The sequence below is a fragment of the Schistocerca piceifrons genome, chromosome 4, assembly GCF_021461385.2.
Source record: "Schistocerca piceifrons isolate TAMUIC-IGC-003096 chromosome 4, iqSchPice1.1, whole genome shotgun sequence".
NCBI classification, from domain to species: Eukaryota; Metazoa; Arthropoda; class Insecta; order Orthoptera; family Acrididae; genus Schistocerca; species Schistocerca piceifrons.
Genome location: NC_060141.1, coordinates 790,587,321 through 790,602,980, shown reverse-complemented (window position 1 = coordinate 790,602,980; position 15,660 = coordinate 790,587,321).

Below are 15,660 nucleotides of genomic sequence, written 5' to 3'. Positions count from 1 at the left end.
AAGTGTATCGTGATCGAACGACATCTCTAGGGATGCTGAAAGACAACATCCGACGCCAATGCCTCACCATAACTCTGGACATGCTTTACAGTGCTGTTCACAACATTATTCCTCGACTACAGCTATTGTTGAGGAATGATGGTGGACATATTGAACATTTCCTGCAAAGAACATCATCTTTGCTTTGTCTTACTTTGTTATGCTAATTATTGCTATTCTGATCAGATGAAGCGCCATCTGTCGCACATTTTTGAACTTTCGTATTTTTTTGGTTCTAATAAAACCTCATGTCATTCCAAGCATGTGTGTCAATTTGTACCTCTCTATCTACATTATTCCGTGATTTATTCAGTTTTCAAATTTATACTGACTTTTTGATCACCCTCGCGTGTCTATTTAGCATGTGCGAGCAGAGACAAAGACAGTTTTCCATTTTTCGCGAAGAGTTTTTCATTTTTCGCGCATATTCTGACTACCATGTTGACCAAAGGTGTCCCGTTGATAGTGGGACGGTAAGAAAGGTGACACCGATCTCAGCAAAATCTGTCACCACAGGAGAAGTGGTTTGACTTTGGTTCAGTAGGTACTGGGCTTAGCGGAAACGGTTACAAAGGGGCTAATGGCTCGCAGACTTGTGTAGGAGACGCCACCTTAGGCCTTTCGTGTCGCCACCACTCTACACTAACTGGGCGATATTCACTAATTTTTTTTTCAACGGGTTTATGTATAAAAGAGAAAAATAACTTTTCATTGCTTTCCTAATTAGAAATCTTCTCTCACATTAATTACTTGAATCACATTTTGTAAAGACTCATAAAATTAAGAATTAGAATCTTTCCTTGAGCTGTAGTTTGTGACAGAGAAAGTGTAAACTCGTACTATTCTGAAGTATGTGGTAGGCTCGTAACGTTTCGAAGAGTAATTTTTCTTTGCAAATTTGAGATTCACCGTTTCATGCTGTGCCCGGAAACCACTAAGAAGTGAAGGAGAGATGCTGTGACAAGTTGCGTTGGAATTTGTAACTGTTTGAGCCACCTGAGTCCATCTCGATATAGGCTCATTTGATTAACTGTGGGAAGTTATAACCTCTTTGTCGCATGTATGTGTGAAGGCTCGTCATATAGTATTGCCTGTGTGTTATGTCTCACATAATTTCCTCATTCCATACGGAATATGTAAATGGAAAAGAAGTAGACTACGTGGATTCTGTTTTAAGCATGACATTTCCCTTGTTCCCGAATACTTTTGACCTGAGTTGGACTGTACATGAGACGTGATAAACATGTGCGCATTTAGCTAAACGTAATTCTAGTCTAAATCAAGTGCGTGAGATGATGTGCTTAAATCCCCCCCCCTTTGTTGTATCTTGTTAATCTGTATGGAAACTAATACCGCACATCTTATGCTAGTTCATTAATGTACATGCCGTACACGTTCGAACCTTCGATCTCTTGTAAAAACGGCCATTCCGTCTCAAAATTAAGGCATTATTTTGTCAAGAGAATCAGAGAGAGACTATTCACATTCAGAGATAAAAAATATGAAAACGACGTGGTCATTACTAAGCTTCTCCACTGTACGATTACCTGTCATAACACATAGCACAGTATCACTTTTCTCTTTCGGCTTAAAACACGCTACAAATGAGGTCACACCTTGGTGGGATGTAGTCCTCTAACTCCAGAAGACTGTTAGAATGCTTCAGGATTGGTTAGGTACGGAATTGTGTGGCAAATAGTATGAGTTGTCTTTACATAGTCATTTTGTTATCCAGTGAAAGAATAATAAATTAATAGTGTTGTGAATCAAGATTTTGCCTTCTGTACGTTTTGGTGGGCCTTACAGTTTAACTGTTTGGTGGATAAAGTTGCATTGCGCTTAAATAATTAGTTTTAGATGCGGTATTCAATTTTGAACGTATGCAATATAAATTAATAATAATCAGATGTGTCTGTATCTTCATTGTTAACTGACCGGTGTCAGATGATCAATATCAGACAGTCTTCAAATTCAACACAGAAAAGACAACTTTGGGACTATTATATATATACTTCTGAATCTGCGGAGTTGTGGAGTGGTTCTAGGAGATTCAGTCCGGGACCAAGTTGCTGCTACGGTCGCAGGTTCGAATCCTGCCTCGAGGTTCGAATCCTGCCTCGGGTATGGATATGTGTGATGTCCTTAGGTTAGTTAGTTTTAAGTAGTTCTTAGTCTAGGGGACTGATGACCTCCCATAGTGCTTAGAGCCATTTGAACCATTTTGATTCTTTCCCATCTCTCATGTTTGGGATACTTCGTATGATACCGGAATGTAATGATGCGGGTGCTTTGCGTCTGTTTCCTATCTGTCTCAAGCAACGAAGGGACAACATTGCTATCCTCTGAAGCACCAACATCTACTCTTCCCTATATAGAGGCAGAATGAGTTAGTCACAGCCTATATACTTAAATGGCCCAGATGACAACTGTGTTACTGTATGTGCACTAGCAGAATGCGGAAGATTCATTTTTGAAAGGGATTAGCCGAGCGGTCTAAGGCTCTGCAGTCATGGACTGTGCAGCTGGTCCCGGCGGAGGCTCGAGTCCTCCCTCGGCATGGGTGTGTGTGATTGTCCTTAGGATAATTTAGGTTAAGTAGTGTGTAACCTTAGGGACTGATGACCTTAGCAATTAAGTCACATAAGATTTCACACACATTTGAACCTTTTTTTAATTTTTTATTTTTGAAACTACAGACTTTTAGGGCTAAGGACACTGTATTCTTTCTCTCATGAGTGCTAGTCTAGCCATTTATGCAGTATGAAGTTTACATAGAAAGTAGTACACATGCATCACATTAACGAAGTGATTGACGGTTAACTGTTTACAGTAACACTATCATTGCAAAAGCAATTGAAGAATAATATTGGTCAGCTTGTATGTTCTATTGAACGTTTTTAAATCGCCCCGCTTCTTCAGAAGCCAAATGCCGGCGACAGATGTGAACGGTTGGCGCGACTGTTGACGTAACACGTATTTTGTTTGCGGCGAAACCGTTATTTCTCTGAGCCTCGCGGTTATTTTGTACATCGGAATAATCTGCATCGGTCAGAAAAAATGCGAAGAAAACTGATGAGGCTATTAGAATACTGTGGAGAGAACTGAAAAATACGCGTTAACCAGAACCTTGCGAACGTTTTCAGTACGCAGTCGCACAGCCGCAGCTGTCACAGCCATTTTGGGATATGTGACGCCGGACCGATAGTGTCACCCCATTCCACCATCAACAATCACTTTGTTATTCAGATGCGTATTTAATAAGCTGGATCTCGTAGTTACGCGTAAGTCCTACCCATATATACCAGCCGGTAAGAAAAATGCCTGCAGTGGGGTGGATTTCTAGTGTGTGCTATATAGCAGGTGAAGCTCCTCTCCTACATAGGTTCTTTTCTTGACTCTACAATTTCCGCCTACGTATTAACGAAACATATCGTTTCTTCCAAGGATTTCAAGAATTTTAGCATACTGTGGGGCGGCGGATGAAAGTTTGTAAAAAGTAATTTAAAATCTGATTGCTGGATAAACGCTTGCGTGTTGAATCAGTTTCTAGCTTTTAGAATGTTGTTATTGCTGTCTTTTGCCGTTCTCAACACTGGCTCTCTATTTACTCCGTGACCCCCAGAAAGTGATTTAATAAAACTTGGAGCCAGTAAATAGATATCCTAGTGCCCACTTTACCTGAGAATGTTCTTATAGCTGCAGCTTATAGCTCTGAGGAATTAGGAGATTGTCCGGGATTTCTAATCAAAAACGGTTTTCCAAAATAGTTGAGTATATTCTGAAATTCACTAATAAAAACCACAAGTATCCCTACAACCTAACTAACAGAACAGTTCAGAGTCTAATGCGCTGATGCAACTATAAATGTCCGAATCAAATGTTAAAAAAAAATGCTCGCCAAAATTCGATGAAAATATTTCATCAAACGCCACGCTAAATATTTGGTAGAATGACTGTCCCGCGACGGCACGTGAAAAATACGACAATACGCAAACTGAAGCTAGTTAATGAAAATCATCCCAGAATTAACACTTCACATAAAATGTCTCCATGGTTCCGCGTATCTCTAGTAACTTAATACGGCACCCGAGGCTGTTTGTAGCAGATACACTGATGCGACGCGACTACCGACACAGATGGCGTGTCATTCAGCGTCTGGAGAGAACTGGGGCCTTGCTTCCTCGCGCAGTGTTCTTATATATAAAGCCGCGGTGCGGACGGCTGAGGGATCGCCTGATCTTATCCGCTCTCCCAACTAGCCGCTGGGCTAGTAACGCACCACTTCAAGATACATAATAATTTATAGCTTCTTTGGCTGATGGCCGAAGAAGCTCTTAATTTAAACGTGCATTCAGCACGCAGGTAAGTATTAATAATAAAATTTTGACGTGGCTAAGTTAAATACTTTGGGCGAGAGAATTAATTAAATTACACTGCACGCAGCAGATGAGCTCTGAACTGTCCCTTTTGAGATCCGCTATCGCTATAATTTTATAGGTATTAAAAAGAAACTTTACACATCTTCATAATCATAGCGGACCTCCAACCCATTTAAATCTAAACATCCTAGCCTTATTTACTAGCCTACTTAATCTATCTTGCTTCCTTCAGTTTTGAGACGAAAACCAGAAAATCATGAATTTCCGCTAAAGTCTTAATTTGTGAAATCCAAAGTACTGTTTTTATTAAATCATTATGAAAGATGAATCTAAATATAAATTTTGAAGTCTCTAGCTCTGTTCTGTTGCGCCAATGATTTTTCCAGAAAAACGTCCAAATCTCGGAAATGGCTGAAGTTATCGAACTGATATTTAACACACATTAATTTAATATTATTTCTGACATGCTAGAAAAATTTTAGTTCATTTGCTTGATTTTTAAGGTATTGCGCAACATTTATGACGTCAGAGCTAGTTGCAGCAGGCTGGCTGGCACATAATGGAAACTGATGTGAATTTACTACAGCGTGAGTAGGCTGCTTCCCTACATCACCCTCTACTTAAATTTTTTGTTTATGAATGTTAATGAATGAAAAAAAAATTTAATTACAAAAAGGGAAGCAAGAGTACAGTTTAACTCCCTATGAAAAATCAAAATTGAAATATAAACCTGTAGAAACATTAAAGAAAACTGATTACCTACATTAATTATTTAAATTGTAGACATGTTCACTGCCTTTTTAAACACTGTCATTACTCAAAATTTTAAGCAAAGTCAATGAAATATTTTGGCATACATATTGCCTTAGACAAACAAACACATACAAATTGAAAAATTACAAAAATCTTAACTACATTAAATACATTTTTACATACACAAATTCAACGAAAATTACATGACACATAAACAGATGATTATCTCTTAGCAGTCTTTTCTAAACCTGAAAGAAAAGTTCACAAATAATTTTTTACACACGTGGTTGTAGCCGCTTTGGCTGGCGTCCTACACTTCCATTCACAAGGGTAGAGGAGGGGAAGTTGCTATGGTGTGCGTCCTTCACGTTCTCTCTAAATTACATGGGGAAATGGGAGGGGTCACTGTGAGTTGTGTCCAAGTCACTCCACACTTTCACGCAGCTACCAGGCTGCCATTATCTGGTTTGTCCTGTAGAACAAACAAAAAGAGTGCCTCAGACTCTGTTCACTTAATATCTAAGGGTGGGTCACAATGAAATGGGGATATATACATTTTATCCTTCAATATTTTGCTGGAACAAAGTTAACAGAACTTTTTCAGTATTACTCTCGCGGTTACTTAACTGTCATAAAATCGTTAAACAAGTGGCTCAAAACGCCGTCAATGACGTACTTGAGAAAATTTATGCTCAAGGCATACAGTCATAATTCATATTTAATCTGAATTTATTATTTCTGGGCCGGAACACTGAACCAATGCTCGGTACATTCCTGACAAATCTGCATCTTATTTACTTAACTGACTCATCTTTGATTACCTTATTCTTAGAGATAGTATGAGTATGATTAGTGGTTGTTTTCTCAGCTTCCATGTACATGTGAGTAACTTTTGGTAATAGTACAGTTGTGAGTGTTCAAAACACACTACGTTTAGTTGACTATTAAATCCACTTATTGGTCCTCTGCTTTTGTCAGTTCCACATCTGCAATTACGTACTTACTTACTTTGAAGTGTATTTATGCTGAGCTAAAATAATGTTTCACGTCTGTCAGTATGTTATTTATTTACTTCGCTAGTGTATGTACTTATTTAACACTCACTCTATTAATATTTAAAGCATAGGATAGCACATTTATTTCATATTCATAGTGTATTGCAGCTGATTAGTTTGCTCACGTGGCAATCCATTTCCACTCGATCGGACGCTGAAACCTCAGGTAGTTTCTCTCAGACCTACCACTAAAGTGCATCAAGTAATTGTGGACGAGCGTAATGCTAAATTCCTTAAACCTATAGGACACCATGAGCTGCTCTGTCTCATCTAACATAAGGGTACCTATGGTCGCATTCACGCCTCCAACTCATAACCTCAATACGTGTAGGTGTATCCTGTCACACACTACACTAAATAATGGCCAGCTCCAACCTTATAAATACTTCAGGGACGTGTCCTTCACGTCTCAACCACAAACACTGCTCAATTCTATTACACTGCCTTTCCTTGCTATACCAGGTGAGTTTATCCTTACAACTTATCTGCATATTTTTCATAACACTAAGCAATCTCTTTTATTATTAATTAGTTAGCTCTAATGCATACACTAGGTTTCTACCGCTTCAGATCCTGCTTGTACATGAATTCATATATCTTTTTAAATTACTGTTGGTGGACCATTTCCAATAAAACAACACTTTGTACTTACTATATTACCTGGGTTCTATACATACTTGTTACTCCAATACATTTTATCTTAATTACGTCATACTTCTCTATTGTTTGCGTCACTGTTAGGTTTGTCACATTAGGTATTTTTCTTCACTAATCGGTGGATAGAATGGTTCCAGACTCATGGCTTGGTAGTCATGACAGAAAATTTTCATGTCTGGAAAGAAGAGGTCGAAATTTTTGTGGACAGGAAAGAGGAAGAATGAGTGAGACCTGAAAAGGAAAGAAGATCTCACACAGCTGGGACTGCACAGCTGCCACACTGTGTAGAGGTTACAGTACAACCTCCTCCCTACAGCATTCATTGGTTTAATGCTGTAAAGAACAGTTAGAAATTTTTATGTGTTGTAAGAAGATGTCGAAATTTTGTAGATAGGAAAGATGAAGAGTGAGTGAGACCTGAAATGGGAAAGAAGATCTCACACAGCTGGGACTGCACAGCTGCCACACTGTGTAGAGGTTACAGAACAACCTCCTCCCTACAGCATTCATTGGTTAAATGCTGTAAAGAAGAGTTAGAAATTTTAGGTGGATAGAAAAGATGAAGAGTGAGTGAGACCTGAAAAGGAAAGAAGATCTCACACAGCTGGGACTGCACAGCTGCCACACTGTGTAGAGGTTAAAGAACAACCTCCTCCCTACAGCATTCATTAGTTTAATGCTGTAAAGAAGAGTTAGAAATTTTAAGTGGATAGAAAAGACGAAGAGTGAGTGAGACCTGAAATGGAAAGAAGATCTCACACAGCTGGGACTGCACAGCTGCCACACTGTGTAGAGGTTACAGAACAACCTCCTCCCTACAGCATTTATTAGTTTAATATTGACTTGATAGTCATAACAGAAAATTTTGTGTTGGAAAGTAGAGGTCGAAATTTTTGGGGATAGGAAAGATGAAGAATGAGTGAGACCTGAAATGGGAAAGAAGATCTCACACAGCTGGGACTGCACAGCTGCCACACTGTGTAGAGGTTAAAGAACAACCTCCTCCCTACAGCATTCATTCACTACCTATGAATTTCTTTAGGTCGATCACGTTCCTGAGACCTAATAGCTTCTTACTTTTTGGGTACTCCAGCCTATATGCATTGGCATGTGGTTTTCCTATTATCCTGAAAGGTCCTTGGTATACGAACATGAATTTCTTTGTTTCTGCATTTACTTTCTTTGATTTTTCTTTGGTTTTGACAAGGACTAATTGACCTATTTCAAATCTAATAGGTACAGCTTTTGCGTCATGACGCTTCTTCCTTTCCAACGCTCTTTTTCTCATATTAGCCCTAGCTTTTAGTTTCTTCTCGTCTGTGGATATTTGCGTTAGAAAAGGGAATTCTACCATATCTGCAATCACATTGTGCGGTTCTTGGCCAAACATCAATTCGCAAGGTGCAAAACCAGTTGCATCATGTTTTAAGTTGTTAATTGCATTCTCAAAATACTTAATGTGCTCTGCCCAACTTGAGTGTTTCCGAGCACAATAAGTTCTGCAAAGCCTATTCAATTCCCTCATAATACGTTCACTCATATTTCCTTGGGGGAAATACGCAGATATTTTCAGATGTTTCACGCCGGCCTTATCTAGACATTCCTTAAATCTATCAGAAGTAAATTGAGGGCCATTGTCTGACAGCAAATTCTTCGGCACGCCAACGTTCACAAAGAAATCTTTTTCCAACTTTTCAACCAATGTTTTTGCATTTGCTCTTTTAATTGGGTATAGTTTAACATATTTACTGAATCCATCCACCACAACAAAAACATGGGTGCAACCACCTCTCGAAACAGGAAGAGGGCCAAACAAATCACAAGCCAGTAATTCTAGGGTTTCAGTTGGCTCTACTGAATGCATATCCCCTTGTATTCTGGTGTTGGCAGCACGGACTTTCTGGCACACTACACACGATGCTAGACGCTTGGCCACACGGCGGTACATGTTGTCAAATACAACCTTCTCTTGTAATTTTGCAATGCACTTCTTTGCACCATAGTGCCCATACCTCAGGTGTACATAGTCAATTAGTAAGTCTACATGTTGTGAGGGAAAGCACAGCTTCCACTCAGAAACACCTACCTTTTTCCTCCTAAACAGAATACCTTTATGCAAACAATAGTATTGCGAAACCTTAGGATAGTTCGCATTCCCTAAATAGCTCTTCACTAATTTCAGTTGGTCATCTGCATTCTGCTCACGTCTCAAGTTCTTAATCACTCTCTTTAACGCACTTTCTTCCTTTACTTCGTGCAATGCAAACATTCGAACTTCATTTAGGTCTGTTGCTGTAATTCCCGCGTCATCACAGAGCTCCGCACTTCTAGATAACCCATCAGCTACCAGATTGTCTTTCCCTTGAATATATCTAACCTCAAGGTCAAACTGCTGGAGATACAATGACCATCTTACCAAACGAGAATTCCTCAACTTACAGGTCTTTAAAAAGGTCAATGCCTTATGGTCACTGTAAACTACTATCTTGTGACCTAATAGATACTGCTCAAACTTCTGTACCCCAAATACAATTGCCAACGCTTCTAGTTCTGAGATGCCATAATTTCTCTCTGCTGCCTGTAAAGATCGACTTGCGAAAGCTATAGTCTTGTGCACTTCTCGTTCGTTCTCTATTTCTACTTGGAATATCTCCACAGCTATACCATAGCCACTAGCATCAACAGACATACAGAATGGTTTTTCAAAGTCAGGATGATGCAAAATTGGACTATTAATTAAAGACTGTTTAAGCACCTCAAACGCCTGTTGACATTCTGCTGTCCAAACCCAAGGGGTATTCTTTTTCAGCAGGAGGTGAAGACAGGGAGCATTAAAAGCCTGATCACTAACAAAACGCCTATAGAAGCCGAAAAGACCGAACATTGATCTCAACTGCTTCTTGTTTCTGGGAGCCTCAAATTTTTCAATGACTGCTAGCTTGCCTGGGTCAGGCAGAATACCTTTACCACTTATCATATATCCCAAGAAACCTATTTCCTCTTTAACGCATTCTGTCTTTTCAATCTTTAGTTTCATGCCACCTTTCTCAATAGCCTCTAACACTTCCTCTAATAAAGCTATGTGTTCTTCCCAGGTAGGAGTTGCTATTAACAGATCATCTACGTAAACTGTTATTTTATTGCTTAAAGCTGGTCCTAAAACATGGCACATCACACGTACGAAAGCACAAACAGAGATATTAAGTCCGAAAGGTACCACACGGTATTGGTAACAAACTCCTTCGTACAAGAAAGCTGTGTACTTCCTTGAACTTTCCGCCAGTGGCAAATTCCAATACCCACACGTGATGTCCATAGAAGTTAAGAATTTTACTCCCCGGAACTTTTGCAATAACTCGTCCATGTTCTGCGGTCTATCACTTTCCCTAACCACTATTTCATTCAACCAACGAGCGTCCAAGACCAATCTGACACTCCCGTCTCTTTTTGGTACAACAACAAGAGGATTATTGTACTCACTGACCGCTTTTTCAATCACACCCCACTCTAGCATTCTCTGTATCTCCTTCCGAACTGCCTCCTTCCTAGCTACATGTATTTGGTATGGCTTCCTGAAAAACACTTGGCCGGGTTTCACTTGTAATTGACATTCATAACCCTTGACTATGCCAGGTCGATCCGAAAATACCTTATGATGCCTTTTTAGAACCTGTCTCAGTTCTTCCTTTTGATTGTCTGAAATCCTATCGATTTCCTGCAATTTAGCTTCTATTTTGTCTAAAATAATTGCTTCTTCTTCTTCTTCTGTGTTCAGCTTATTGTCATTACGATTAACACCTTCGTCCCAATATCTCCTGTTTTTCAGAACTCGTATAGGCAGCTCCCAAGTTTCATGATCAGTTACTACATGTTTATCACTAAAAGGGACTGTAATTACTCCGGTTATTGGCAAGACCATTTTTAACTGGCTTCTTTCAAAGTCAACAACACTCTGATATTTTGACAAGAAATCTATGCCAATTAAAACCTCAATACTGAGATTGTTTACAATTAAACATGGATGATCAATTAAATTACCATTAATGTTAAAGGGCAGCAAAGCTTCTTGCTTTACTGTTTTTGACACCTTGCCAGTAGCACCAATTATTCTTAGTCCTGATACCCTCATTACTGTAAGCTTGTCTTTACCAGGTAATGCATCAAAGAAGGACTGAGATATTGCACTCACCTCACTTCCACTGTCTAAGAGACAACGTACATTGATACCCAACATATTTACTATTATTATAGGGTGGCTTATTCTAGGTTGTACAGGTGGTTCCTCACATTCATCTAATAGTTCCTTTTGGATTTGTCTCCAACTAAAGTGATCAACATCTGTCTTCATTACATTTAGGTCACAGTGTGTAGGGGTTTCCTGAATTACATTTACAGCTGCCTTTTCCAGTCGGTCTATTAATTTTAAATCGAAACACCGCACGACTTCATTACATTTAGTTTGCTGAACATGACCCAAATTACTGTAGTCTGAGCGATTCTGCGCCTCCAGACCGGGCATAACATTAGTTACAGCTAAACCACTTTCACCATTATCGTCGGTTTCCTTCTGAAGTGACAACTGGTCACAGCTACTGGGTTCATCGACCCCAAACAGCCTACCCTCTACATTCCCACTTATCTCCTGTCCTAAATCTATTAGTACATTATCAACATCCTGCACAGGCACTTTAGATAAGAGCACGTCATCCTCATCGTAAATATAAGCATGAATTTCTTCTGCTTCTTCACCTGACAATTCAATATTTTGTAGCTCGTCCCTATTGCTACACTGCTGCGCCTTCTCTTTCTCTTCCCACTTAGAAAGCGTCTCTAATACGGTATCTATCAAATACTGTGAGTGATCTAATATTTCTGTTGTATCCTTAGGTGCTACCGACTCTTCCTCCACATGTTCAGTCTGAGTATTCTGATCTGTCTTACCAATTCCCTTAACTACTGGCTTAGGAAAAGTAACCGCCTGGTGAGCGCCAGTGTCCTCATAGACGGGAACTAGTTTTCCTGCCTCGGCCTACTGCTGTTTCCTTTATTTTCATTATAGTTAACTGGCATAGCATTGCTTTCCGTACAGTGGTTTACATGCATATTTTTGTTTGGCACAACATTACTGTCATTTGAATGCCATTGTTGGTTCTGATAATTATTTCCCCAATTCCTACCTCTCTTAGGACGGCGAACACCTACTGTTCTAATGTTTACATTGCCACTTTGCTCGTTCCTAAAATTACTATTATTGTTATTGGCATTTCGGTTATTACGTGCTTGCTCCTCATTGACAGCAACACGTTCTACACGTTCCAAATACTCAATGAAACGATCCAGATTGTCTCTAGGGGCAGATATAATTCTAGTTTGCCAATACCATGGCAGTTTGGCTTCAAGACCTAGTATAATCATTTCAGGTTTCAGCTTTTCCGCCAAATGTGACAACCGTGAAATCCATGACCTAGCAAACTCTTTAATTGATTCCTTACCTGCATTGAAGCGTTTTCCACTCCAAAATTCTCTCAACACTTCATTTTGTTTATTACTAGACCAATACTCATTAATGAAAGCTGTTTTAAACTCCGCTAATGTTTTACACTTCAACATAACATCAGCTGACCAACGCATGGCGTCACCTGCTAAATGGCTTCTAATAAATGAGATTTTCTCTCGCTCAGACCAAGTTGGTGGAATCACATCTTCAAAATCGTTCCAGAAATCTAGCGGGTGGATATTTTTATCTGGATCGAACCGCAAGAACTGCCGACACCCGATAAAAGCGGCGTTTCCAGCTACAACTTGTTGTATACTACCATTACCAGAAGTTACTGAAGCTACTTTACTCTCAATGTTAGCAATGTTAGTACTTATATTTTCTACTTTCATTTCAACATTATCTACTCTTTGCACAATATGAGTAGTGTCAGTTTTGATTGCTTTTACTTCTGCTTGACATATGTTTACTTTTATATTAACATCTTGAAATCTATCTGAGCACAGTTCAGATTCCGCTTCGATCTTTTCTGTTAACTTGTGCTCCAGCTTCGCATCTTCCATCTGGAAGTCTTTGCGAACCTCAGCAACTTCGGATTTAACTGTTTTATACATTTCAGAAAACTGTTGAGCAACCTTTTTCTTAATATCCTCATGATTGCAATCAATTTTGTAATTCAAACTGTCCAGATCCTCTTTCAACTTATTGCAACCAGCCTTGAAGGTATCGTCCATTACCTCCAATCGTTTATTAAAATTTGTTTGGCTGGCCAAAATTTCAGACTTTAATTCAGCGTTCATCCTAGCATTACTGGCTGACATTTCAACATTACTGCTTTTGACCTGTTCACTTATTTCAGCCTTTAATTCAGCATTCATTCTAGCATTACTGGCTGACATTTCAGCATTATTGGATTCTAATTTATTGTTCATTGCCTCAAACCGCATATTAAAATTTGTTTGGCTGGCCACAATCCTGTTATTTACTTCAATTATATCAGATTTTAAATCAGCTGTCATTCTAGCATTACTGGCAGCTATTGCTTGTAATATAACATTTAGATCAACAGCCCCAGCATCTTTGGGTTGCTCACTAGCTGGCTTTTTATCACACTCAGGTGACGAAAAACTAGCTCCAATACCAGAATCATCAAAACTAAATGAAACTTCTGATTGATCAGTCATATCTAACTGCTCCTTCTTAAACTCTACCATCTCTGATGACTGTTTTATTTTTAATTCATCAGAGAAACTATCATCCAATAAATTTACCATTTCTACTTTCCGCTTTACTACAGGAGTCTCTATTATTGAATCATTGCCCCTTCTCACACTACTGTCAGGAGACAATACTTCATATTTCACCTTAACATTACTACTTTCAAACATATTTACACTTGAACCGTTGTCTGTATTTACAGTTCCCTCAACAGACATAGGTTCTGATTTAAGTTTAACCTCAGTTTCTTTTGGCGGTTCCATTGCCGACAGTCTTTTAGTACAGGTTAGTAAAATTTTTAACAGCTTTTCACTTAACTTAGTTCCTTCTGCACGACGTATGGCGTTGCCGGCGCGGCGTACCAGGATTCCTGATGCGACGTGGCACGTTGAACTGCAGACGGCTCTCCGACGGCTGTTGTGTGTTTGCGTGGCCCGCAATTGCAGGCTCTGCGCCGGCTGCTCCAGGGGACGACTGCGGTGCGGCGAGACTTGCTTCTCGCGATGCCGGCAGCACCGCTAGACTCAGTGCCAGCTCCGTCAATCCAGATGCGTTGTTAATCCAATTGCGTCGTCCATATGCTCACGTAACACATTCACTGTTCTATACTCAGTTGCGTGTCGCATTTCACTCGCGAATCCGAAAAGTTAAAAATCACTTTCACTTAGTTGAGTTTCCCGGCCGATGCACCATATGTGGGGCGGCGGATGAAAGTTTGTAAAAAGTAATTTAAAATCTGATTGCTGGATAAACGCTTGCGTGTTGAATCAGTTTCTAGCTTTTAGAATGTTGTTATTGCTGTCTTTTGCCGTTCTCAACACTGGCTCTCTATTTACTCCGTGACCCCCAGAAAGTGATTTAATAAAACTTGGAGCCAGTAAATAGATATCCTAGTGCCCACTTTACCTGAGAATGTTCTTATAGCTGCAGCTTATAGCTCTGAGGAATTAGGAGATTGTCCGGGATTTCTAATCAAAAACGGTTTTCCAAAATAGTTGAGTATATTCTGAAATTCACTAATAAAAACCACAAGTATCCCTACAACCTAACTAACAGAACAGTTCAGAGTCTAATGCGCTGATGCAACTATAAATGTCCGAATCAAATGTTAAAAAAAAATGCTCGCCAAAATTCGATGAAAATATTTCATCAAACGCCACGCTAAATATTTGGTAGAATGACTGTCCCGCGACGGCACGTGAAAAATACGACAATACGCAAACTGAAGCTAGTTAATGAAAATCATCCCAGAATTAACACTTCACATAAAATGTCTCCATGGTTCCGCGTATCTCTAGTAACTTAATACGGCACCCGAGGCTGTTTGTAGCAGATACACTGATGCGACGCGACTACCGACACAGATGGCGTGTCATTCAGCGTCTGGAGAGAACTGGGGCCTTGCTTCCTCGCGCAGTGTTCTTATATATAAAGCCGCGGTGCGGACGGCTGAGGGATCGCCTGATCTTATCCGCTCTCCCAACTAGCCGCTGGGCTAGTAACGCACCACTTCAAGATACATAATAATTTATAGCTTCTTTGGCTGATGGCCGAAGAAGCTCTTAATTTAAACGTGCATTCAGCACGCAGGTAAGTATTAATAATAAAATTTTGACGTGGCTAAGTTAAATACTTTGGGCGAGAGAATTAATTAAATTACACTGCACGCAGCAGATGAGCTCTGAACTGTCCCTTTTGAGATCCGCTATCGCTATAATTTTATAGGTATTAAAAAGAAACTTTACACATCTTCATAATCATAGCGGACCTCCAACCCATTTAAATCTAAACATCCTAGCCTTATTTACTAGCCTACTTAATCTATCTTGCTTCCTTCAGTTTTGAGACGAAAACCAGAAAATCATGAATTTCCGCTAAAGTCTTAATTTGTGAAATCCAAAGTACTGTTTTTATTAAATCATTATGAAAGATGAATCTAAATATAAATTTTGAAGTCTCTAGCTCTGTTCTGTTGCGCCAATGATTTTTCCAGAAAAACGTCCAAATCTCGGAAATGGCTGAAGTTATCGAACTGATATTTAACACACATTAATTTAATATT